The 27528-nt window shown below is 45.6% G+C and overlaps 1 protein-coding gene across 1 annotated transcript in view; it reads right to left on the reverse strand.

The window, feature by feature from the left end:
• Positions 1-27528, reverse strand: part of LOC137351560 (N-acetyllactosaminide beta-1,3-N-acetylglucosaminyltransferase 3-like) — a 74203-nt gene that overhangs the window by 35335 nt on the left and 11340 nt on the right. The window contains 1 exon segment of the mRNA XM_068016086.1: positions 21887-22072. The gene's annotated coding sequence lies outside the window, so the exon portion shown is untranslated.

Here is a 27528-nt window from a genome sequence, read left to right on the forward strand (position 1 = left end):
TCAAAATTTGAAAAGACGGTGGGTCCACAGAGGCAGAATGTTTCACGGCAGAAGGTACATTTCTTTTCAGGGGTCTCATTCTGCATTCTTAAAGGAGGAGGGAGAGGGGGATACACAGGGGTCCCACTCTGCATTCTTAAAGGAGCAGGGAGAGGGGGATACACAGGGGTCTCACTGCATTCTTAAAGGAGGAGGGAGGGGGGGATACACAGGGGTCTCATTCTGCATTCTTAAAGGAGGAGGGAGGGGGGGATACACAGGGGTCTCACTGCATTCTTAAAGGAGCAGGGAGAGGGGGATACACAGGGGTCTCACTGCATTCTTAAAGGAGCAGGGAGAGGGGGATACACAGGGGTCCCACTCTGCATTCTTAAAGGAGGAGGGAGGGGAGGATACACAGGGGTCTCACTGCATTCTTAAAGGAGCAGGGAGAGGGGGATACACAGGGGTCCCACTCTGCATTCTTAAAGGAGGAGGGAGAGGGGGATACACAGGGGTCTCACTACATTCTTAAAGGAGCAGGGAGAGGGGGATACACAGGGGTCTCACTGCATTCTTAAAGGAGCAGGGAGAGGGGGATACACAGGGGTCTCACTCTGCATTCTTAAAGGAGGAGGGAGTGGGGGATACACAGGGGTCTCACTCTCCATTCTGAAAGGGAGAGGGGGATACACAGGGGTCTCACTCTGCATTCTTAAAGGAGGAGGGAGGGGGGATACACAGGGGTCTCACTCTCCATTCTTAAAGGGAGGAGGGAGAGGGGGATACACAGGGGTCTCATTCTGCATTCTTAAAGGAGGAGGGAGGGGGGATACACAGGGGTCTCACTGCATTCTTAAAGGAGCAGGGAGAGGGGGATACACAGGGGTCTCACTGCATTCTTAAAGGAGCAGGGAGAGGGGGATACACAGGGGTCCCACTCTGCATTCTTAAAGGAGGAGGGAGGGGAGGATACACAGGGGTCTCACTGCATTCTTAAAGGAGCAGGGAGAGGGGGATACACAGGGGTCTCACTCTGCATTCTTAAAGGAGGAGGGAGTGGGGGATACACAGGGGTCTCACTCTGCATTCTTAAAGGATAATGGAGGGGGGGATACACAGGGGTCTCACTCTGCATTCTTAAAGGAGGAGGGAGTGGGGGATACACAGGGGTCTCACTCTCCATTCTGAAAGGGAGAGGGGGATACACAGGGGTCTCACTCTGCATTCTTAAAGGAGGAGGGAGGGGGGATACACGGGTCTCACTCTCCATTCTTAAAGGGAGGAGGGAGGGGGGCATTACAGGGGTCCCACGCTACATACTGCAAGGGAGGAGGGAGGGGGGGATACACGGGTCTCTGCATTGTTAAAGGGGGGGCTGGTCTGAGATTACCGGAGGGAAAGCTCTCTGCTGGCATGAAGGGAGGTATTGTGTACCATCCCTCCGTTAACAGTGTACGCACTGTGTTTGTTTGTGTTTGTGAAGGAGCAATGGTACCTTAGGCGCCCTTTGTGTGGGGAGGGTGCCAGAAAGGGCAGGAGCATTAAGGTTATATGGATGGTGGGGGCAATCGATTCATCTGGTAGGATCTTCATGTGGTCATGCTGTGCCACTCTGAGTGTTGGCCAAGATGGGCAATGCTATGGCACGCCACATAGTTGATCCAGGAAATCAGCTGATGTACCCGTCAACACCAATCCATGCCCAGTTAGGAACCTTCAAATACATGAAGGGTTCAAGTTTATTTATCGCATGGAAATAGATATGGCTCAACTTCCATTGTGTGATCCTCTGCTCGTGAGGATCCGTATGCACCAGAGGCAATATCGACTGGCAGGTGCAATGGAAGTAGAGGCCCCCGGTAGTGAGCAGCAGCCCCCAAAGGGGGCTCACCATTACAATTGCTGTACATCTACAGGCCCACATGACATGCCATCAGATGTCAGAGCACCAGTGTCAGAGGCGATTGCACGTGTAGAGAGGGTGGTGACACGTCACTATGCCCGACTCAAGGATGACCTGCAGCCCATGGGCTCCAGTGGACATCCCATGCCCTTTGTTCCTCATAGTGGCAGCGGTTCTCAAGCCTGACGTCTCTGCACCATTTAAGAGGCCCACTGGAGACCTCTGTGGGGTCACACAGTCAGCAATGCACCGCTGCATCAGGGAGATCACCAATGCTCTGCACCAGAGGGCCAGTGAGTATGTCCACTTCAGAACGGACTCTCACAGCCAGGCCCAGAGGGCCATTAGAGTCATGGAGTCATTCAGCACAGAAACAGGCCCTTCAGCCCACCATGTTCATCAAGCCTATCTATTCTAATCCCATTTTCCAACACATGGACCGTAGCCTTGTATGCTATGGCGTTTCAAGTGCTCATCTAAATACTTCTTAAATGTTGTGAGAGTTCCTGCCCCTTCAGGCAGTGTGTTCCAGATTCCAACCGCCCTCTGGGTGAAAACATTTTTCCTCAAATCCCCTCTAAACCTCTTGCCCCTTACCTTAAACTATGCCCTCCTTGTTATTGATCCTTCCGCTAAGGGAAAACATTTCTTCCTTTCTATCCTATCAATGCCCCTCATAATTTTGTATACCTCACATCCCCCCTCAGCCTTCTCTGCTCTAAGGAAAACAACCCTAGCCTATCCAGTATATCTTCGTAGCTGAAATGCTCCAGCCCAGGCAACATCCTGGTGAATCTCCTCAGCACCCTCTCCAGTGCAATCACAGTGTGGTGCCCAGAACTGTACACAGTACTCCAGCTGTGGCCTAACTAGCATTTTATACAGCTATATCATAACTTCCCTGCTCTTTTATTCTATGCCTTGGTTAATAAAGGCAAGTATCCCATATGCCTTCTAAGCCACCTTATTTACCTGTGCTGCTGCCTTCAGTGATCTATGGACAAGTAGACAAATGTCCCTCAAACTTGCTATGGTCCCTCTTGTACCTGCCACTAAGTTATTTTAGGATCCAATTTGATAAATTGCCCTGGATCCCATAGGCTGTTACTTTCTTGACCAATCTCCCATGCGGGCCTTTATCAAAAGCCTTATGAAGTCCATGTAGACTACATAAGAACATAAGAAATAGGAGCAAGAGTAGGCCACTCAGCCCCTCAAGTCTGCCCTGCCATTCAGCTGCTTGAAAAATTCAATCAAGTTTGTTAGACATGATCTCCCCCTGACAAATGCCATGCTGACTATCCTTCATTAATCCCTGCCCCTCCGAGTAGAGATTAATCCTGTCCCTCAGAAATTTTTCCAATAGTTTCCCAACCATTGATGTTAGACTCACTGGCCTGTAATTACCTGGTTTATCCCTGCTACCCTTCTTGAATAATAGTACCACATTCGCTGTCCTCCAGTCCTCTGGCACCTCTCCTGTGGCCACAGAGGATTTGAAAATTTGTGTCAGATCCCCTACTATCTCCTCCCTTGCCTCATATAACAGCCTGGGATACATCTCATCTGGGCCTGGGGATTTATCCACTTTTAAGACTGCTAAAACCACTGATACCTCCTCCCTTTCAATGCTAATTTGTTATCGCAATCCCCCTCCCTGATCTCTACACCTACATCGTCCTTCTCCATAGTGAACACAGATGAAAAGTAATCATTTAATCTCACCCCATGGTATGCATGGGAAATTTAAGATAAATGTTTACTTTACATTTTGATGGATAGTCTAAGATATTTTGCTGTACAATTGGCAAGGTTAAGCGTTTGGATTCTGTGTTAGAAATAAGAATATGTGTTACATTTCTTAGTATATTTGATATTGTGATATACTTATCCACTTAAAGGTGTATTGCATGTTAAATTCTTTAATAGATATATAAAAGTTTATAAATCGTCTCATGTGGAATTCTGTATACAACTACAAGAACCCCCTCTCTGTGTCTCTTTAGGTGGAGAGATACATATTGAGGAGAGATTCCCAGGCCCTTATAATATCTGGGATATTTATGACTTATCCATAATTATTAAAAATAGGCTATCCAAAAGATGGTAATATTCTCTGTTAGTTTTCTTCCTTTGAGGGAAAACTAGTTCAATTCTTTGGACCCAAATAAGTGTCTATAAGAATTTGTTTGGTTTGAACTTAATTAGAGGAGATTCAGAGGGATGTACTTCTGATTTGGTTTAGTCCCTATAAAGGGTTAAAGTCATAAATCACTTCAGCATTATGTTTTAAAGAAAGAGGGATGTTATATATTGTTATACAAGGGAGTGTAGATAGTCTCGGTCATGTCGATATCAAAAAGGAGGAGGTGTTGGGCGTCTTGCAAAGCATTAAGGTAGATAAGTCCCCAGGGCCTGATGGGATCTACACCAGAATACTGAGGGATGCAAGGGAGGAAATTGCTGGGGCCTTGACAGAAATCTTTGTATCCTCATTGGCTACAGGTGAGGTCCCAGAGGACTGGAGACTAGTCAATGTTGTTCCTTTGTTTAAGAAGGGTAGCAAGGATAATCCAGGAAATTATAGGCCGGTGAGCCTTACGTCAGTGGTAGGGATATTATTAGAGAGGATTCTTCGGGACAGGATTTACTCCCATTTGGAAACAAATGAACTTATTAGCGAGAGGCAGCATGGTTTTGTGAAGGGGAGGTCGTGTCTCGCTAACTTGATTGAGTTTTTTGAGGAAGTGACGAAGATGATTGATGAAGGAAGGGCAGTGGATGTTGTCTACATGGACTTCAGTAAAGCCTTTGACAAGGTCCCTCATGGCAGACTGGTACAAAAGGTGAAGTCACACGGGATCAGAGGTGAGCTGACAAGATGGATACAGAACTGGCTCGGTCACAGAAGACAGAGGGTAGTAGTGGAAGGGTGCTTTCCTGAATGGAAGGCTGTGACTAGTGGTGTTCCGCAGGGATCTGTGCTGGGACCTTTGCTGTTTGTAGTATATATAAATGATTTGGAGGAAAATGTAGCTGCTCTGATTAATAAGTTTGCGGACGACACAAAGGTTGGTGGAGTTGCAGATAGTGATGAGGATTGTCAGAGGATACAGCAGGATATAGATCGGTTGGAGACTTGGGCGGAGAAATGGCAGATGGAGTTTAATCCGGACAAATGTGAGGTAATGCATTTTGGAAGATCTAATGCAGGTGGGAAGTATACAGTAAATGGCAGAACCCTTAGGAGTATTGACAGGCAGAGAGATCTGGGCGTACAGGTCCACAGGTCACTGAAAGTGGCAACGCAAATGGATAAGGTAGTCAAGAAGGCATACGGCATGCTTGCCTTCATCGGTCAGGGCATAGAGTATAAAAATTGGCAAGTCATGCTGCAGCTGTACAGAACCTTAGTTAGGCCACACTTAGAATATTGCGTGCAATTTTGATCGCCACACTACCAGAAGGATATGGAGGCTTTGGAGAGGGTACAGAAGAAGTTTACCAGGATGTTGCCTGGTCTGGAGGGTATTAGCTATGAGGAGAGGCTGGATAAATTCGGATTGTTTTCACTGGAATGACGGAGGTGGAGGGGCAACATGATAGAGGTTTACAAAGTTATGAGTGGCATGGACAGAGTGGATAGTCAGAAGCTTTTTCCCAGGGTGGAAGAGTCAGTTACTAGGGGACATTGGTTTATGGTGCAAGGGGCAAAGTTTAGAGGGGATGTGCGAGGCCAGTTCTTTACACAGAGGATGGTGAGTGCCTGGAACTTGCTGCCAGGGGAGGTGGTGGAAGCAGGTACGATAACGACGTTTAAGAGGCATCTTGACAAATACATGAATAGGATGGGAATAGAGGGATACGGACCCCGGAAGTGCAGAATGTTTTAGTTTAGACAGGCATCAAGATCGGCGCAGGCTTGGAGGGCCTAATGGCCTGTTCCTGTGCTGTACTGTTCTTTGTACTATCTGTAAAGTGCTAGGAACTAATTAGCTAAGAACCAGTTGTTATATGTAAGTGTTCCAGTGGGGCCACATTCACGACTGCACTGGAGAGTCATGGGATATGTAGCACAAAACCAGTCTCACCAGTCCTACAGCAGGCAGCATGGTGGCTGAACAATTAAATGAAAAGTTCAAGCCTTTCCAAGTTTAAAGTGTGATTATTTCCAACGTCTGGGAACCAGAAAACAACAAGAAGATGTAACAGCAGGAGTAGGCCCGTTAAGCTTGCTCCATGCCATTTAATAAAATCATGGCTGATCTTCTACCTCAATTCCAGTTTCCTGCCTTCTCCCCATATCCTTCAGTGGCCAAAAATCTCTCAATCTCAAGCCTTGAATATAGCATCCACAGTGTTCTGGGGAAGAGAATTCCAACGATTTACAACCCTCTGAATGAAGAAATTTCTCATTTTCTCAGTTCTATATGGCTGACCCCTTAACCGGAGACTAGGTCCCTGGTTCGAGACACTCCAGTCAAGGGGAAACAGCCTCTCAGCATCTACCCTGTCAAACTCTCAAAAAACTTTGTTTCAATGAGATCACCTCTCATTTTTCTAAATTCCAGTTAATATGGGACGTTTGCGGTTTCACCCATAAGTGATACGAAAGAAGGTTCCAGAGAATTTGTCTCCCCATGGAAATGACCAAATAATATCTCCCGAGCAGAAGAGCGGCCCTCGAATATCCTCACAACGCGACCACCTCTGTGTAGCTAGCCCTAACTTAACCAGGTATAATCCATCCCACTCTTGGTGCCAATCCCAGCGCTATAATATAACCCTACTTATAAGTAATGATGAAGGAAATATGTTCAATATTTAGGCTGATACTCCCAATGCAATATTGAGTGAGTGCTACACTGTCAGAGGTGCTGCCTTTTGGATCAGGCGTTAAAACGAGGCCCCGTCTGTCCTCTCAGGTGACCGTAAATGATCCCAGGGCCACTATTTCGAAGAAGATCAAGGGAGTTCTCCCTGGTGTCCTAGCCAATATTTATCCCTCAACCAAAATTACTAAAACAGATTATCTGGTCATTATCATATATTTGTTTGTGGGAGCTTGCTGTGCACAAATTGGCTGCTGCTTTTCCTATCTTACAACAGTGACCACACTCATTCAAGCGTTTGTTACTTGACTATTCCAACACGCTCCTGGCTGGGCTCCCACATTCTACCCTCTGTAAACCTGAGGTCATCCAAAACTCTGCTGCCTGTGTATTAACTCGTACCAAGTCTCATTCCCCTCTCACCCCTGTGCTCGTTGACCTCCATTAGCTCCTGGTAAATCAACGCTTTGATTTTAAAATTCTCATCCTTGTTTTCAAATCCCTCCATGGCCTTGCCCCTCCCTATCTCTGTAATCTCCTCCAGCCCTACAACCCTCCAAAATACTGCACTCATTGAATTTTGGCCTCCTGAGTATCCCCGATTTTAATCGCTTCACCATTAGTGGCCACACCTTCAACTGCCTAGGCCCTGGAATTCCCTCCCTACACCTCTCCACCTCGCTTTCCTCCTTTAAGACACGCCTTAAAACTAGCCTCTCTGACCAAACTTTTGACCACCTGACTTAATATCTCCTTACCTGACTCAGTGTCATGTTTTATTTTATAATGCTCCTGTGAAGCACCTTGGGACATTTAATTATATTAAAGACACTATAAATATTAATACTTCATTGGTTGTAAAGCACCTTGAGCAGTTACGAGCTTGGGAAAGGTGCTATAGAAATACAAGTCTTTCATTCTTTCTTCTTCAATTACAGATTGGTGACTGTTTCTATTTGTTTTCCAACCTTCCATGAAACACTTGCTACTGGGTGACTGATGAATGGTCACTTGATAAATGTTGATGATAGCAACATAACGCGCATAACACACAGCTTTACTTATATACATCACTGCTCTGATTCATTCTTCCGATGCTTTGCTGCAGGAATTGCAGGGTAATGGTGTCCAGGATTGGTAAGGAGGAAGGTGATAATTTCAGTTTTGTTTTCAATTGCTTTTTGTTCCCCAATGATATCAGGTACTATTTATAAACCAACATGTGCAAAGTACAGCTAGTGGTGAATACCTGAATATTGAAGAGTAAATATTGGTTAAAAATTTACAATCTAATTGCTGCGTTGGAGTGCTATTTAGTCAAGGAGGGAAAAAGAATGTATAGCTACAAAGTTTTTGTAGCACGGCTGATCAGTAACTTATTTGCAGCAGCATTGAAGTTAGCAATGCAGATGGTAAATAGGGTAGAACACACAAATCAGATGTTTGTCTCTTCACTGCAAAAACACTCCAGCAACAGCAGTAAATCAGGAGGTGGAAGGAAGAGAGAAACTTGGTAAAATTACAATCACCAGGGAAGTGATACTGACCAAACTAATGGAGCTGTGGGCTGACAAGTCCCCAGGTCCTGATAGACTTCATCCTAGGGTCTTAAAAGAAGTGGCTAATGAGGTAGTAGATGCGTTGGTGTTCATTTTTTAAAATTCGTTAGATTCTGGTAAGGTTCCATCAGACTGGAAAGTAGCAAAGTGACGCAGTGGTTAGCACCACAGCTTCACAGCTCCAGGGACCCAGGTTTGATTCTGGGTACTGCCTGTGCGGAGTTTGCAAGTTCTCCTTGTGACCGCGTGGGTTTTCGCCGGGTGCTCCGGTTTTCTCCAATCGCCAAAGACTTGCAGGTGATAGGTAAATTGACTGTTGTAAATTGCCCCTAGTGTAGGTAGGTGGTAGGGAATATGGGATTACTGTAGGGTTAGTATAAATGGGTGGTTGTTGGTCGGCACAGACTCGGTGGGCCGAAGAGCCTGTTTCAGTGCTGTATCTCTAAATAAATAAAAAATTTAAATTAAATACCCCCTCTATTCGAGAATGGGGGAGGAGGCAGAAAACAGGTAACTATAGGCCAGTTAACTTGACGTCTGTCGTGGGGAAGGTGTTAGAATCAATCATTAAGGAGGTTGTGGTTGGGCACTGAGAAAAACTCAAGGTAATCAGGAATAGTCAGCATGGTTTTGTGAAAGGAAAATCATGTTTAACCAATCTTTGTAGGAGTAACGAGCTGTGGATAAAGGGTAGCCCATTGGCGTAGTGTACTTGGATTTCCAGAAGGCATTTGACAAGGTGCCACATAAAAGGTTATTGCGCAAAGTAGGAGCTCATGGTGTAGGGGTAACATATTAGCATGGATAGAAGATTGGCTGGCTGGCAGAAAATAGAGAGTATGCATAAATGGGTCCTTTTCTGATTGGCAGGATGTGACTAGTGGAGTCCCGCAGGGGTCTGTCCTGGGGCCTCAACCTTTTACAATTTATATCAATGACTTAGATGAGGGGAGCGATGGAACGGTAGCTGAATTTGCAGATGACACAAAGATAGGTAGGAAAGTATGTTGTGAAGAGGACATAAGGAGGTTGCAGACCGATATAGATAGGTTGAGTGAGTAGGAAAAATTCTGGCAGATGGAGTATAATGTGGGAAAATGTGAAGCTGTTCACTTTGGCAGGAAGAATAAAGAAAACGAGTATTACTTAAACGGAGAATGACTGCAGAATTCCGAAGTGCAGAGGGATCTCGCTGTTCTCGTGCAGGAGTCACAAAAAGTTAGTATGCAGGTACTGCATGTGATAAAGAAGGCTAATGGCTATCCTTTATTACGAGAGGAATTGAAAATAAAAGTAAGGATGTTATGCTTCAGTTATGCAGCGCATTGGTGAGACCACATCTCAAATACTGTGTGAAGTTTTGGTCTCCTTATTTAAGGAAGGATGTAAATGTGTTGGAGGTGGTTCAGAGGAGGTTTATTAGATTGATACCTGGAATGAGTGGGTTGTCTTATGAGGAAAGGTTGGACAGACTGGGCTTGTTTTCACCGGAGTTTAGAAGAGTGAGGAAAGACTTGATTGAAGTTTATAAGATCCTGTATCGTCTAGACAAGGTGGGTGTGGAGAGGATGTTTCCTCTTGTGGGTGAGTCCAGAACTAGGGAGCATTGTTTTAAAATTAGGGGTTGCCCTTTTAGGACAGAGATGGAGAAATTTTTTTCTGTCAGAACTTTGTGCGGCTTTGGGACTCTCTGCCTCAGAAGCTGGGGGAGGCGGGGACATTGAATATTTTTAAGGCAGAGGTAGATAGATTCTTGTTAGGCAAGGGAATCGCGGGTTATCGGGGATAGATGGGAGTGTGGAATCCGAAACACAAACAGATCAGCCATGAGCTTATTGAATGGCGGAGCAGGCTCAAGGGGCTGAATGGCCTACTTCTACTCCTAATTCGTATGTTTATATGTTCTTACATTTAATCTTATATAAGTGCACCCTCATTTTGGTAAGAGTCTGCTTCTATCTACTTTGTCCTAACCCTTCATAATTTTAAACACTTTTATCAAATCACCCAATAATTTCTCTGTTCCGATTGTCATGAAAACCCTACATGCCAAATGGGACATATTAATTTCATCGGTTGGAACCTTCCCTTAGACTTTTACTGGTGATTCATGCAAATAACTTTTTTTTAAAAGATAAGCTGGCAGCCAAGATGGCCCTGGCAATTTACATATGAAACACCAACAGAGTAGACTGGAGACAACATGACTAGCTCAACCTAGCCAGAATATTGGGGTGCTCTCTGATTAACTTACCTGAAATGGCTTTATCAACACGGTCATCAGGAGCCATCGACACCATTAACTTTGAAAGAGCCAAACCCCTCCCAGTGTGACTGAACAGCTTCAGGTGTGGCGCCTTGAATCTCAACGAAGATTCATTAACACCAAAAAGAGGTTTGTTAATGTCATGTGACTTCTTGTGCAGCTCTGGGGAGACTATGAGTTTTTGAGAGTCAGAAAGCAGGAGGAGTCATAGAGTCATAGAGTTGTACAGTTCAGAAACAGGCCCTTCGGCCCATCATGTCTGTGCTGCCATCAAGCACCTATCTATTCGAATCCCATTTTCCAATGCTTGTCCCCTAGCCTGGTATGCTATGGCTTTTCAAGTGCTCATATAAATACTTTTTAAATGTTGTGAGGGTTCCTGCCTCTACCACCTCTTCAGGCAGTGTGTTCCAGACTCCAACCAACCTCTGGGTGAAAACATTTTTCTTCAAATCCCCTCTAAACCTCTTGCCCTTACTTTAAATCTATGCCTCTGGTTATTGACACCTCCACTAAGGGAAAAAGTTTCTTCCTATCTATCCTATCAATGCCCCCCATAATTTTGTATACCTCAATCATGTCCCCCTTCAGCCTTCTCTGCTCTAAGGAAAACAACTCTAGCCTATCCAGTCTCCCTTCATAGTTGAAATGCTCCAGCCCAGCCAACATCCTGGTGAATCTCCGCTGCACCCTCTCCAGTGCAATCACATCCTTCCTATAGTGTGGAGACCAGAACTGTACACAATACTCCAGCTGTGGCCTAACTAATGTTTTATACAGCTCCATCATAACCTCCCTGCTCTTATATTCTATGCCACAGCTAATAAAGGCAAGTATCCCATTTACATTCCTAACCACCTTATCTACCTTTGCTGCTGCCTTCAGTGATCTATTGACAAGTACACCAAGGTCCCTCTGTACTTCCTAGGGTCCTACCATCCATTGCATATTCCCTTGCCTTGTTAGTCCTCCCAAAATGAATCACCTCACACTTCTCAGGATTAAATTCCATTTGCCATTGCTCTGCCCATCTTACCAGCCTATCTATATCATCCTGTAATCTAAGGCTTTCCTCCTCACTATTTACGACACCACCAATTTACATGTCATCTGTGAACTTACTGATCATACCTCCTATATTCACGTCTAAATCATTAATGTACACTACAAACAGCAAGGGTCCCAGCACCGATCCCTGTGGTACACCACTGGTCACAGGCTTCCACTCGCAAAACAACCCTCAACCATCACCCTCTGCCTTTTGCCATGAAGCCAATTTGGATCCAATTTGCCAAATTGCCCTGGATCCAATGGGCTCTTACCTTCTTAACCAATCTCCCATGCGGGATCTTATCAAAAGCCTTACTGAAGTCCATGTAGACTACATCAACTGCTTTACCCTCATCTACACATCTAGTCACCTCCTCGAAAAATTCAATCAAGTTTGTTAGACATGATCTCCCGTGACAAAGCCATGCTGACTATTCTTGATTAATCCCTGCCTCTCCAAGAGGATAATAACTGTAAGCCATCAAGGGAGCAGCTCTCTCTCTCTCTCTCTCCAGTCAGACTGCCACAGCCAGCAACTAGAGGACAAGGGCCAAAAACCCCTATTCTGCCTTCTGGAGCCTGAGAAGCAAGCCCACAACCATGTACGTGCCCCAGTGAGAATTTCAGGACTACAATTTCAACTGAGGATTCTGGGACTCATATTCAGTATTTAAATTCCATTTATTCCAGAGTCTACTCCAACCACCAAATCTGTTTTCCCTCTGTAATCTATTTGTGTGTGTGAGACTCTCGTGTGAATGTGTGTATGAGTACACAGCATATTTTAGTAATTTTAACCGGTTTAGAGCGTTAAGAATAATAAACTTACATCTTTCTTCTTTAAACCCAAGACAACCTGTCTGATTGGTTCTTTGGCAATTACATTAGACAAACAGAATAAAATGTTCACCGAGGTGGTAAGTTCAATCACTCTGTTAAAAAAGGTCAAACCAGAGAAGGGGCGAAAGGGGAGCCTGAGACCCCCTCTTTGCCTGGCCGTAACAGAAATTTGGGGCTCTAGTCCGCGTATGTAACCCATAGACAAACGAGAAATTGGAAGTGGGAAACCAAATTGATACTTATCAAAAAAAAACTTCAATACAGGTTTCCTTGTAGTTTTGCTGCTCCCTGCCAGGGAGAAGTAACTTGGGACAAGTTAAAGGCCTTATTTATGGAAGAGTTAAGAAATGTAGCTGGGCAGCTTGGGATTACTTTCCATGCAAAAGCTAAGAAATCCAAAATCCTAAGACTTGTGGCCAACCAGTTTTCACTCAAACCTGAGGATTCAGAGACAGGGTTAGAGTCTGACTCAGATGGGTAACCTTTGCAATTGGAATAGAGGAAATTCAAATTGGTATTCCAGGGAGAAGAGACGAAAAAAGAGGGAGAGAGAGGACAGGGTAAGAGAGAGAATTTTCCAGAAGGAGAAGGAGGAAAGGGAGCTAAGGCGGCTTGAATTAACCAGGGGGCAACATGGTAACCCCAGTGAAAGCACGGCCAGTGTGGAAGCTACCCTTAGCTCAGGGCCGTGTGCTGAGCTCTTAAAGTTCTCCCAGTTGGTCCCAAAGTTCAATCAGGGAAATGTGGAAGGATTTTTTGTCACATTTGAAAAGCTTGCAAGATGGTTGAAATTGCTGGCTGAGAGCTGGTCCTTACAATTACAAAGCAAGCTAACAGGAAAAGCCCATGAGGTTTATTCCCTGTTGCCAGATGAAAGTTCATCAGAGTATGAACTGACTTAAAATGCTATCCCTGGGGCATATGAGTTAGTACCGGAAGCGTACCGTCAGAAATTCCAAACCCTCCAGAAACAGCCTGATTAAACATACCTCGAATTTGAAAGAAGTAAGCAGCTGGCTTTTGACCAGTGGTTAAGGGTCCTTAAAGTACTGCCCACATATGAAAATCTCAGAGAGGTTATTCCTCTCAAAGTATTTAAAAACTCTCTTCCCCTTACTATAAAAACCCATGTAGAGGAATGAAAGGTTCAAAGGGCCAGTCAAGCCACAGTCCTGGCTGATGGATTTGCTCTCATATATAAGTCCGTACCCCAAGGAAAAACCTTCCCTAGTCACCCCCACAACCCTGAAAAGGATAAGAGGTGGGAGGGTGATAGAAGCCCAAACAGCCCTGGGCAAAAGTGGAAAGCTGGACACACAGGGGACCCTCCTCAAACCAAAAAAGACAGTGCTGAGAGCAGAGGTGAGACCCGGAGACCTGTGTGTTTCTATTGTGACACGGCATGTCACCTCCGAGCAGACTGCTGGAAACTACAGGGAAAACCTGCAGGACTAATCAGGGCACACTGAACCAGTGCAAGAGAAGGAGCCCTGATGGAAAGCACAGCACAGCAGGCTGTGGCTTTAACTGCAGCAGCAGTAAGACCCAGGAAACATACTGCTGTGGGTGCAGGAAAATTTAACCAGATCCCTGAAGGTTATCAGGATTTTGTGTTAAAGGGAGAGTAACACAGAGGTACAGGGGCCACCAGATCCTTTCTTCTGGGCAAAGGCATGACCTTTCCCCCAGTGAGTGCAGCGAATGCGAGGGCGGTAGTGAATGGTATCAAAGGGCGATGTACGCCCGTACCTTTACATCGAGTGCACTTGGAGTCCAACCTAGTTTCGGGACCAGTGACTGTGAGGGTTGTCCCTAGTTTGCCTGTGGACGGGGTCCACCTGCTCCTAGGTAATGATCTGGCGGGGGTGAAAGTGGTAGCTTCCCCAGTAGTGGTAGAGAGTCCGCAGGAAGTCAGAGAGATGGGGCAGTGGCAGGAGACGGTCCCCTGCAGTTCCCCTGATTGTGTAGTGACTCAGGCCATGGTCAAACCAGCTCCCTCAGGGCAGACTGAACTGGTGCTGCAGATAAATGACCATGCTGTCTGGTTGTCTGAAACATCTTTGGGGATTTAGAGGACCCAAGGAATGGATTAAACCAATCTCCCCTAGTTGAGGCTCAACATGCCAACCCAGTATTAGAGAAGTTAGCACAGGCTGCCCAAACTAAACTGAAGCAGAGGAAATCCCTGATTGCTGCAATGTAAAGAATGAGGTGCTGATGAGGAAGTGGAGTTCTCCTCACAAATCTGAGGACAAATGGTGGACAGTGGTTCACCAGATAGTGGTGCCACTAAGGTACCGTAAAGAAATATTAAGAATGGCCCACGAGCTTACAATTGTAATACAATTTCATACATGTCGGTGTACGAAAAACCAAAACCTGCATAAGACAGCAGTTTGACTGTCCAAGGATGTGTTGGAGTTCTGTAAAACTTGCCCCATGTTCCAGGTTGAGGAGAAGCCCCAAACTGCAGTAAAATCTGCACCCCTAATTCCTGTACCAGCTTTTGGGGAACCCTCCCAGCAGAGAGCTGGTGGATTGTGAGGGACCCCTGCCGAAAACAAAAGGGGACAGACAGGCACAGGTCTGGCAGACAGTTAGGGAGGAAGGGAATGAAAAAGAGTGTGAGGTAAGATTAAAGGAGGGCTGGGAGGATTCACAAATGGAAGCACCTTCTGTCCAGTCAGCCAATCCTGAGATATTGGAAAATTTAGACCCCACACCCTCCTACGCAAATGCAGGCCAAAAAAGCACCCCACCAAGGCTGCGAACAGCATTTACAGACACTTGTAGAGACAAAGAAAGGTCCTAAAAAGGCAAACCCACAGTGAGGATGATGCCTCACCTAGTCGAAGTGCTGCAGGGGAGTGCAGTGGGATCTGTACAGATACTTGTGAGCAGGAATGTCCTAGAGGACATGGGGGAGATTAGCAAAGACACCCTCCCCACAGTAAACGGAAAAGGAAACAAAAAGACCCTAATATGAACAACACTTATATGACTCACCAGAAAACTAAAAGTGAGGTCAGGGTGGATCTACCCACTGCAGAATCCAATGATCAGGGCTCAAGCCCAAAGCCAATCAAATCCCACAATTTCACTTCAGACTCCAGCAAGAACAATGGCCCAGAGGAAATCTCAGACACCTCACAGGGGCTTAAAACCAATTCATTACCCAACACCACCATAGGGAGAGAAATTAGCAAGGTACTGGAACATAAAGGGATAGAACCACATGTTGCTGAAACAACAGCTGAGGGTTAAAGCTTGTGCATACAGGAGAACTTGCACTAGACAATCATGGAAATTTGCAGGCAACAAACTTCCCCAACAACCACATATTTATTAGAATGCCCATCCCCAGGTTATTGCAAATCGAAGCTAAAGAAACTTTAAACCCGTTGGACCACACATAACCATCCCAGTCAAATTTCAAGGGGAAAAAGGGCAATTAAATCAACCTTGCTGCTTCAGAGAGAAAAAAAAGACAAACTGCAACAATTCTAAGATTCATGAGTGAATGAGAGTGAGTGAAAACTGAATGTGTGTTTTCCTTTGTTTTCTTTTCCACTCCCATAAAGAAATGCTCCCATTGCCGCATTTCATTCTGCGTGGTATAGAGGTGTCATGAAAACCCTACATGCCAAATGAAAAATGTTAATGTAATCAATTGGAACTTTGCCTTAGACCTTTTCTGGAGATTCTTACAAATAACTTTTTTAATAAAGAAAAGCTTGCAGCCAAGATGGCCCCTGCAATTTACATGTGAAACATCAACAGAGTAGACTGGAGACAATAATATAAAAGCAAAATACTGCAGATGCTGGAAATCTGAAATAAAAACAGAGAGTGCTGGAAATACTCGGCAGGTCCGGCAGCATCTGTGGAGAGAGAAGCAGAGTTAACGTTTCAGGTCAGTGACCTTTCATCAGAGCTGATGAAAGGTCACAGACCTTTCATCAGAGCTGATGAAAGGTCACAGACCTGAAACATTAACTAGACTGGAGACAACATTACTGGCTCAACCTAAACCAGAGAAGGGGCGAAAGGGGAGCCTGAGACCCCCCTCCTCACCTGATCATAACATGATATAAGAAAAAGACCCAGTTTTTCAAGGCTATATTTGTATGCGTATTTCCTCATACCAGATACTATACTAATATCATCACCGAATCCCCCGCTATCAACATCCTGGAGTTATCATTGACCAAAAACTTAACTGGAACAGCCATATAAATACTGTGGCTACATGAGGCTGGGAATTCTGCAACAAGTAACTCACCTCCTGACTCCCCAATGCCTGTCCAGCATCTACAAGACACAAGTCAGGAATGTGATGGAATACACTCTACTTGTTTGGATGGGTGCAGCTACAACTACACTCAGGAAGCTTGACACCATCCAGGACAAAGCAGCCCACTTGATTGGCACCCCATCCACAAACATTCACTCCCTCCACCACCAACGCACAGGGGCAGCAGTGTGTCCATCTACAAGATGCATTGCAGCAACCCGCCAAGCCTCCTACGACAGAACCTTCCAAACCTGCGACCTCTACCACCTAGAAGAACAAGGGCATCCCTTACTGCCCTTGAGAAGGTGATTGTGAGCCGTCTTCTTGAACCACTGTAGTCCGCATGGTGATGGCACTCCTACAGTGCTGTTAGGGAGGCAGCTCCGGGATTTTGACTCAGTGACGACGGAGGAACAGCCAGTATGCTCCAAGTCAGATTAGTGTCTGATTGGAAAGGAACATGCAAGTGGTGGTGTTCCCATGCATTTGCTGCCCTTGTCCTTCTAGGTGGTAGAGGTCGCAGGTTTGGAAGGTGCTGATGAAGATGTCTTGGTGAGTTGCTGCAGTGCATTTTGCAGTTGGTACACACTGTTGCCACTGTGCATCGGTGGTGAATGGGAGTGAATGTTGAAGGCGGTGGATGGGGTGCTGATCATGTGGGCTGCATTGTCCTGGGTAGTGTCAAGCTTCTTGAGTGTTGTTGGAGCAATACTCATCCAGGCAAGTGGAGAGTATTCCATCACACTCCTGATTTGTGCTTTGTAGATGGTGGACAGGCTTTGGGGAGTCAGGAAGTGAGTTACTCGTTGCAGAATTCCCAACCTCTGACCTGCTCTTGTAGCCACAGTATTTACGTGCCTGGTCCAGTTAAGTTTTTGGTCAATGGTAACCCCCACAGGATGTTGATAGTGGGGGAATTCAACAATGGTAATGCTGTTGAATGCCCAGGGGAGATGGTTAGAGTCTCTTTTGTTTGTGATGGTCATTGCCTGACACATGTGTGGCATGAATGTTACTTGTCTCTTATCAACCCAAGTCCAAATATTGTCCAGGTCTTGCTGCATGCGGGCACAGACTGCTTCAGCATCTGAGGAGTCGCAAATGGTGCTGAATACTATACAATCATCAACGAACATCCCACTTTTGACTTTATGATGGAGGGAAGGTCATTGATGAAGCAGCTGAAGCTGGTTGGGCCTAGAACACTACCCTGAGGAACTCCTGCAGTGTTGTCCTGGAGCTCAGATGATTGACCTCCAACAACCACAACCATCTTCCTTTATGCTCGTATGGCTCCAACCAGTGAAGAGTTTTCCCCTGATTACCATTGACTCCAGTTTTACTAAGGCTCCTTGATGCCATACTCGGTCAAATGCAGCATTGATATCAAGGACAGTCACCTTCACCTTACTCTGGAATTCAGCCCTTTTGTCAATGCCTGGACCAAGTCTGCAATGAGGTCTGGAGCTGAATGGTCCTGGCAGGACCCAATCTTAGCATCAGTGAGCAGGTGATGCCACTTGGTTGATTGTCGATGCAACGTTTCCCTAATTTTTTTGGAATCCATGGGTGATTTGTTTAAATGCACAGCTCCTTAAAAATTTTTGCGTGGCCACACAGGTGCAGTAATTTAAAAGGACCGAATTGTGCATGGCCTGCGCTGGACGTTTAGGTTGCTGCGCAATCACACAGCTACGCAACTTAGGCGGAATATTGTGTCGATGATACCTTCCATCACTTTACTGATGATTGAGAGTCAGCTGATGGGATCGTACTTGGCCAGATTGGATTTGCTCTGCTTTTTGTAGACCAGAAATACCTGGGCAATTTTCCACATTGTCAGATAAACAGCAGTGGTGTAGTTATACTGGAATAGTTTGGCTAGTTCTCGAGTACAAGCCTTCAACACTAGAACCAGGATGTTGTCAGGGCTCACAGTCTTTGCAGTGTGCAGTACCTTCAGCCATTTCTTGATATTACGTGGAGTGAATCGAAATGTCTGAGGACTGGCATCTGTGATGCAGGGAATCCCAGGAGGAGGCCAAGATGGATTATCCACTCGGCACGTGTGACTGAAGATGGTTGCAAATGCTTCAAATTTTTCTTTTTTGCATTGATGTGCTGAGTTCCGCCATCATTGAGGATTTTTTTCTTTTTTTTTCATTCAGCATTTATTGCCCATCCCTAATTGCCCTTGAGAAGCTGGTGGTGAGCTGTCTTCTTGAACTTCTGTCGTCCATATGAGGTAGGTACACCCACAGTGCTGTTAGGAAGGGAGTTCCAGGATTCTGACCCAGCGACAGTGAAGAAACGGCGATATAGTTCCAAATCAGGATGGTGTGTGACTTGGCAGGGAACTTGCAGGTGGTGTTGTTTCCATGCATCTGCTGCCCTTGTCCTTCTATGAGGTAGAGGTCGCTGGTTTGGAAGGGGGAAGATATTCATGGAGGCACTGCCCATTAGTTGTTTAAGTGTCCATCACTATTCATGACTGGATGTGGCTGGACTGCAGAGCTTTAATCTAATCCATTGGTTGTGGGATTGCTTAGCTTTGTCTATTGCATGCTTAGCATGCATGTAGTCCTTTGTTGTAGCTTCACCAGGTTGGCATCTCATTTTTAGGTATGCCTTGTGCTGCTCCTGGCATGCCTTCTTACATTCCTCATTGAACCAGGGTTGAATCCCTGGCTTGGTAGTAATAGTAGAGTGAGAGATATGCCAGGCCATGATGTTACAGATTGTGGTTGAATACAATTCTGCTGCTGATAGCCCACAGCACCTCATGGATGCCCAGTTGTGAGTTGCCAGATCTGTTCTGAATCTGTCCCATTTACCATAGTGGTAGTGCCACACAACACGATGGAGGGTGTCCTCAGTGTGATGAGACTTCATCTGCACAAAGACTGTGTGATGGGCACGCCTACCATCATGGACTGATGCATCTGTGATAGGTAGATTGGCGAGGACGAGGCCAAGTGGGTTTTTCCTTCTTGTTGCTTCTCTCAGCACCTGCCGCAGGCCCAGTCTGGCAGTTCAGGACTCGGCCAGCTCGGTCAGCAACAGTTGTACCAAGTCACTGTTAGTGATGGACATTGAAGTCCCCCACCCAAAGTACATTGTGACCTTCCTACCTTCAGTGCTTCTTCCAAGTGGTGTTCAATATGGAGGAGTACTGATTCATCAGCTGAGGGAGGAGTCAATGTTGAGGACTCCCAGAGCCACATGCTCCTGACTGTATACCAGTGTGCTGCCACCACTTGTGGATTTGTCCTGTGGTGGGATAGAGCATACCCAGGGATGGTGATGGAGCAGTCTGGGATGTTAGCTGACAGATATGATTCTGTGAGTATAACAGGTCTCCCATTGTAGACACAAGTCCCCAGATATTAGTGAGGAGGTCAATTGGACTGGGTGTACCTTTTTTGTGGCCTGGCTTTATTCTTATTTTTAGCAGTTTGATTTAACTGAGTGGTTTGCAGGGCCATTTCAGAGATAAGGCCAGACTGGCTAAGGACAGCAGGTTTCCTTCCCTAAATGACATTAGTGAATTAACTGGCTTTTTACGACAATCTTGTAGCTTCATGGTCACTTTTTATTCCAGATTTATTTAATTAACTCAATTCATATTCAGAAGCTGCCATGGTGGGATTTGAACGAACGTCTCCGGATTATTAGTTCAGGCCTCTGGATTACTGTTGAGTACCATAACCACAATGTATAGTAGGCACAGTTATGATCAAATCAAATAGTTGTCAGCATGTTTAATAATGCTGATTACGGTATCATAAACCTATTAACAAGTTTTAAAACTTTATGTTCTGAATTATTCTTTGAAAATTTGGCAGAGAGTTAACTCATTCACTTAGACGCTTATGTGTATCCTACAAGGGGCCTGTAGCATAATCATTAATATAATCTGGGCCAGTTAATGTAAAATGGGAATAAAAACAAGAAATGCTGGAATCACTCAGCAGGTCTGGCAGCATCTGTGGAAAGAGAAGCAGAGTTAACGTTTCGGGTCAGTGACCCTTCTTCGGAACTCATGTAAAATGGGCTTGAGTTATGAATGTGTTGGGAAGAGATAAGAAGAAAACCATAACTGACACCAACAGTTCCACATTAGAGAGTGAACAGATGATATTGCACAGACTTGCTGAAGGGAGATTAATCAGACAAAGTTAGAATGCATTGACACAATGGCATCAAGTGGGGAGGACATAATTAAACAAATAAAGATACAGACACTGGAGCTCCCTGGGGACTTTTGATCTAGTCTTACTGAAGCTAACATAAGTAGTCAAGGCGACATACTTTCGACCTCTTGAAGCAATCTCTGCTTTGTAAGTTGTAATCTTATCTTTTAAAGTGACGTTTAAGGAAAGCAAACAATAAGCAATCTCTACAACTTAAAGGCTGCATTTGGAAAATTCTGGTATCTATATCTTATTTACACTGCAATTAAGAGGTAGTGTTTTCTGATCTGATTGATTTGATTTAGCAAAGAGTGTTAACTAAACATTTTAATGTTTCCTCGTCCTTGGACTTGTATTAGTAATAAAGGATATCATACAACACCTCAACATAAGGGCATTAGGAATACATGACAATATCCTATAATACCCCACATAAGGGTAATAGAGATATATGACAATATCCTGTATAAACCCAACAGTTGCTTTCAAATTAGGGGCTTGAGCTGCTGAGAGAGAAACAAATTATTTGAGAACTAAAGCTGCTGGATACAGATTCAGTTCAACGGGAAGATAAAGGTGAAACTTGCTCCAAAACAAAGTGTTTGCTGATTCCATTTTTTTTGTAAAAGTCACATAAATATCCTGTCAATCATTTACCCGGCATTGTACCTTTATACTCTTCCTTCTAAAAATATGCTCCATGTGTGATGTGTTAGCCATTCTATTTCTACTCATTGGCCACTGTTTTTTAAACTAGGCTCCAAATCCATTCCTGTTCATTCCCATCAATTTATTTGCTGTATTAAAATAATGCATTCACAACAAGGCGTAAGCAGGAGTTTTAAAAGTTAATTAGAACTAAAAGCCATTCATGTCAGCATTAAAAAACCAAGCAGCAAAATTTCTTTTAAAAATCACCCATTGAAATGTTCATTTGTATATCCATGAGATTAAACAAAAAAAGTACCTTTATTCTCCAGAATTTTCCAATGCAGCCTTTAACTTGTAGAGATTACTTAATGTTTGCCTTCCTTAAATGTCATTTTTAAATGCTAATTTTGATCAGACTGTTTTATTGAAGCTGGCACAGGCTTTTCTCCTTCCTTCTTCCCTTCTGTTCTCTCTGCACAGAGATTTTAATAAAACTGCCTCCCTGAGGGACAAGGAATGACACAAGTGTTAAAACACAATAGATGCTTCATTATCGTAAACTCGCTTAATTGCGAAAACCTGGACCGAGAAATCGGGATTCACAGCTTTACTGCCATCGTGGAAAAAGATGACAGTTCACTTCTCACCGTTTGGCCCATCTTAATTCATCCATCCTGGAGGGACCCCAATATTCCTCCAATTATCCCCTAAATGATTCCAGTGTTTTAGCCATTCCTTTATCTGACATTAATTCCACACTCGCTTTGCAAAGACAAATTTCCTGATATCAGGCCTGTAGTTTGAACCTGCATCCTGCTGTTTTACTCCATGACTCAAAAGTAATATGAGAGATGTATTTTTACCTTTTTCCCCATTCGTTTAGGAGTCTTGTGCCTCTCTATAAATTCACCTTTCACAAAGACGCCTGATTTCCAGGCTAATAACTGCAGGTTTTCTGCCACCTGTCAGCATAATTGAGAGGCCTGATCGGGCTGGATGTGGGCTCCTTGCTGAACTGCCTCCAATGCTTGGATATCTCTCCCTTGTTTCTTGGCGACCAGAACCAGTAACAGTATTCGAGGGTGTAGTCTGACCAGTGGACGATACCATTCTACTGTTTACACTGTGCAGTTTGTCATTCTGTTGGCATTGTTGATTGCTGATTTGCTTTGGTCTGAATTATTTATCATCAAGGCAGCTTAGACTTGTAAATTCCTTTCAGCTTTCCGTTTGGCTCCTTCAATGCCAGGGACTGCACAGTGTATATTTTCCTCGATTCTGCAGCACCTGACAGTGCCTGCATTTAATTTCCCTGGGTTTTGTTCAGCCCTCACAGATCTTGTTGAACTAATTATGTAATTACACCTCCCTGTTTGGAACCATACTAATGTTTCACTGCTCTGCACAGAGTTTCTGATTAATTACAAACAATTTGCATTTATATAGCACCTGTAACATAGTAAAATGTCCAAAGGTGCTCCAAAGAGGGGCATAATCAGACAGACCTGATACTAAGGCCGGAATTTTACCCTAGGCGGACGGGAGCCGGTCACCGTCTGAAAGATCAGTGGCGAACTCGCTTCTGCCTCACCTGGGGATCCGACTCGTATTTTGCGGGTCACCGGGCTTCCATTGGTGTGAGGGGGGACTTGCACCCTCTTGAGGGAGGAAGTCTCACCTAATAGAGCTGCCGGCCAATCAGCGGGCCAGCAGCTCATAGTCCCAGCAGCGCTACTGGGAGTGGTGGCCACTGCTGGAACTACAGCCCAGCATGAAGACAAGATGCCTGGGAGCCGAGAGGGAAGGTACGTTTTGGTTGCCTCGCCGGAGGTAATCGGTCAGTCCCCAGCGGGGCAAGGGTGGTCGATTGGGGGGACGGAGTTGGGGGGGGGGGGGGCCGTGCTGTGTCTTTGGGGTTGGTTGGGTTTGCGGGGGTGGCCCTCCATCGAGCACAGGTTGCCGACCATGAGGGTCACCCCAGGATGCTTGGAAGCCACCTGGTTTCGTTAGGGGGCTTCTCCCAGCTCCAGGACGCCCGCCACATGTAAAATCTGTGTGGAGGCGGGAATCGACCCTTAAGTGGCCGTTAAGTGGCCACTTAAGGGCTTTCATTGGCCTGGGGTTGGCAGGCCGTTATTTGCCACCGCCGCCATGTGTAAAGTGGCAGGAGTGGGTTGGGAGTGTCTCCCGGTGCTTCCCACTCCATTTTACGCCACCCGCCCACCACCCGTCCACGCCACCATCCAGCTTGTTGGGATGGTGTAAAATTCCGGCCTAAGTCAAAGAAAAATGACCAAACGAGGCAGGTTTTAAGGATCGTTTTAAAGGAGGAAAGAGTAATAGAGAGGTGGAGGGGTTTAGGGAGGGAATTCCAGAGCTTATGGCTGAGGCAGCTGAAGGCATAGCCGCCAATGGTGGAATGACAGAAGTGGATAAATGCACAAGAATTGGAGGAGCGCAGAGATCTCGGAGGGTCATAGAGCTGGAGAACGTGACAGAACTAAGTTGGAGTCAGGCCATGGTGGGATTTGAACACAATTGTGTTCAACAAAACACGTGAACGCCACACTATCCTGACATCACACAGCCCAGAGATGTGACTCCTGGACACCAAAATTGGGTAACGCGGGTCCTGGCAACACCTGTGCTGCCAACTCTTGAAAAAATAATCGTGAAACAGCAAGATGGACCTTGCAGTAGCTTTATATAAATAACCAGCACCCTGATCGCAGGTAAGTAAAATTTCTGAAACCTTTTCTTTTGGAAAGTAATCCTGAGTGTTTTTTGGAGGTGTTTTGGTGCATTTGCTAGAGAGCATTGCCACATCCTCACAGGGATGGCAGAGGAATGGGTGACCTGTTCACATAAAGGCTGCACATGGAATGCGGGCGACAGTCGCAGTGCCTCATGGTCTGCAGCACAACAGGGAGACGGAGCAGAGGCTATAGGGAGGGCAAACTGCACACCATGCCCTCTTCCAAGTTGGAGCTGGACTCCTTCTTGATCCTTGATTCTGACAGGAGGCAGCCTGGCAGTCCAGCCAATGCATGCTGCATCTGGGTGTCCATCAGCGCTCTCCTGCATGCCACCCCATCGAGGCCCTCAAATGAGTCCTCTGCAGCTGTATTCATCTGCTATTTCACCCTTTATCCCTGGGGGTCTGGTTGAAGCCCACTAGTGCCCAATGACTCACCATGTGCTGATCCCAACTCTATACTAGCCTCCAAATTACATGCAGTGCCAGTGTCTAGAGCTGGTGGCTGTGAGTGTCAAATCAAGTGATGAGGCCTCTTCACCAATGCTGTACTGTTGCTCTCTCTCCTCCTTCTTGGGCTGTTGTGGCTCTGCAGATGGCAGTTCTTGGGTGTAGCAGGATGAGGGTGAGCTGGGAGGGGCATAAGGAAGGAAGATACCATCATCCTCAATGGTCTAAATGATGCCAGATCCACAAGACCTGTTGAAGCTGCTCCCATGATGCAGAGAACTATCTTCTATGTAGGGATCAGGAGATGCAGGCATCATTGTCCCACATTGACTCTGCTCTGCTACCTGCTGTTGTGTGCTATCTTGTCCTGCAAGAGAGAGGGCAGAATATCAGTGGTTGTGCAGCACTGTGTTTGGGTGATGGGTCTGCCATAGCTGAATAGCTGGAGATATGTGGAGGCAGTGAGAGGTGGGTGTGAGGCTAGCAGCATTGGTAGGTTTGTGAGGGTGAGGCGGAGTATCTGCATATTAGGTATGAGTCCTGAGTGCCAGGGAGTGCTGCTGGATGAGTGATGGGGAGTGTGTTGCATTGAGCAGGGTGAGAGGCTGGTGGAGCAGTGGGCAGAAGATGTCCTGTGAAGATGCATTCACTGATATTGACCACCCAGGTGAGGTCAGTAGACTTCTTGTGGCACTGCAGCAACTCGCCGAGGCTCCTTCAAAAGCACCATCCAAGCCCACGACCTCTACCACCTAGAAGGACAAGGGCAACCAGACGCATGGGAACACCACTGCCTACAAGTTCCCCTCTATGTCACACCCAACTTGGACTTGGAGCTATAGCACCATTCCTTCACTGTCGCTGGATCAAAATCCTGGAACTCTCTCCCTAACAGCACTGTGGGTGTACCTACACCCCACAGACTGCAGCGGTTAAAGAAGGCGGCTCACCACTGGCGTCATAGGGGCCATTTGGGATGAGCAACAAGTGCTCTCCTTGCCAGCAATGCTCACATCCCAAGAACGAATAATAAAAAGACTCCAGGAGGTGACCTTCCTAGTCACCTGTTACTCACTCCCTTCTGAGGGTGGTCTCTGAGGGCCTCCTGGCCCCATGTGGGACCATGGCATCTTTCCTCATGCCCACTGCCCCACTAATGTCTCCAGCAAAACTTTCAACCCCTCTGTGTGCCTTGAATTTCCATTGCAGCAATCTTATTTTGCACCTTCTCTTTAAAAGGCAGCCTGTACTACGTGATCAGCAAATAGTGCATCCTGCTGTGTGTAGAGTGTGCCAGCAGCATAGAGAAGAGGAGACCAGCACTGGAGGCGCCAGTAGTTATGCTGAAATCATGCAGATGAGGTGAGTAGACCAATTTTGTGTCTTAGCCACCTCAATCTGAATGGGCGCAAGAATGTCACGAGTCGCAGCCCATGCATCCATAAATTGGGGCAAATGAATTTCGCGCCCAATATGTTTTAGTGGCGTTCGTTATGAAATAAATATTGGCCAGTATTTTTTTCCATATGGCGTCTTGGGATCCTTTACATCCACCAAGAGGACAGGGGCATCAGTTTACTATCTCATCCGAAAGACGGCACCTCCAACAGTACAGCACTCTCTCAGTACTGCGGTAGAGTATCAGTTTAGATTTTGTGCTCAAATCTCTGGGCTCAGAGTTGAGACTGACACCCACAGAGCCACAGAGACACCTAAAACTGTAACTTAAATCCAGCTCCACAAATCGCTCTTAAATGAAGGCATGTAATTCAGAAACATTTGCTTAACGAATATATTAGCATCTCTATTAGCTAGCTGATTTGATCCGGATGGCATGAGCAAGAGATTAAAGATGGAGTTTAAAATTGGTGTTGCTGCAAGTAATGTTATTTTAAAACTTAATAATGTTACTCCTTTGTCATTCAATCTTTAATAGCAAAGAATCCTTAAAGAATACAGAAATCATTCGCGAGGCTCAATTTAATCCCCTCCTCAACAAGGAATGACCTGGACATTGTCCATTTTCAATACTGATTGCTTTCCCAATATACCGATCTGGATGTGATTCTCAGTGTATTCATCTGCAAGCAGTAATTGACACAACCTATTCCAGACTTCAGCGCATAATCTAGGCTGAGATTCCCAGTGAAGTACTGAGGGACTGCTGCACTGTCGGAGGGGCCATCTTTCAGATGGGTTGTTAAGCCGAGGTCCCGATTGCCCTTTCAGGGAGATGTAAAAGATCACATGACGCTATTCAAAGAAGAGCAGGGGAGCTCCCCTGGTGTCCAAGCCAATATTATCCCTCAATCAACATCAATAAAACAGATTATCTGGTCATTAGCATATTGCCGTTTGAGGGAGCTTGCAGTGCTCAAATTGGCTGCCACATTTTCTACATTATAACTGAGTCTACACTTCAAAAAAAAAAGTACTTGATTGGCTGCAGAGCTCTTTCAGGCATCCAGAAGGGTGCTATCGAAATGCCAGTATTTCTTTCTTGCCTTCAGAACAAGGGGGCATAACCCTAAAATTAGAGCCAGGCCATTCAGGGTTGACGTCAGGAAGCACTTCTTCGTACAAAGTGTAGTGGAAATCTGGAACTCTCTACCTGAAAAAACTGTTGATGCAGTGCATCAACTGAAAATTTCAAAGCTAAAATTGATAGATTGCCATTGGGCAAGGGGATTAAGGGTTTTCAGCAAGGACAGTGGATGGAGTTAAGATACAGATCAACCACAATGTAATTGCCT

This window comes from Heterodontus francisci, chromosome 36 (genome assembly GCF_036365525.1).
Source record: "Heterodontus francisci isolate sHetFra1 chromosome 36, sHetFra1.hap1, whole genome shotgun sequence".
NCBI classification, from domain to species: domain Eukaryota; kingdom Metazoa; phylum Chordata; class Chondrichthyes; order Heterodontiformes; family Heterodontidae; genus Heterodontus; species Heterodontus francisci.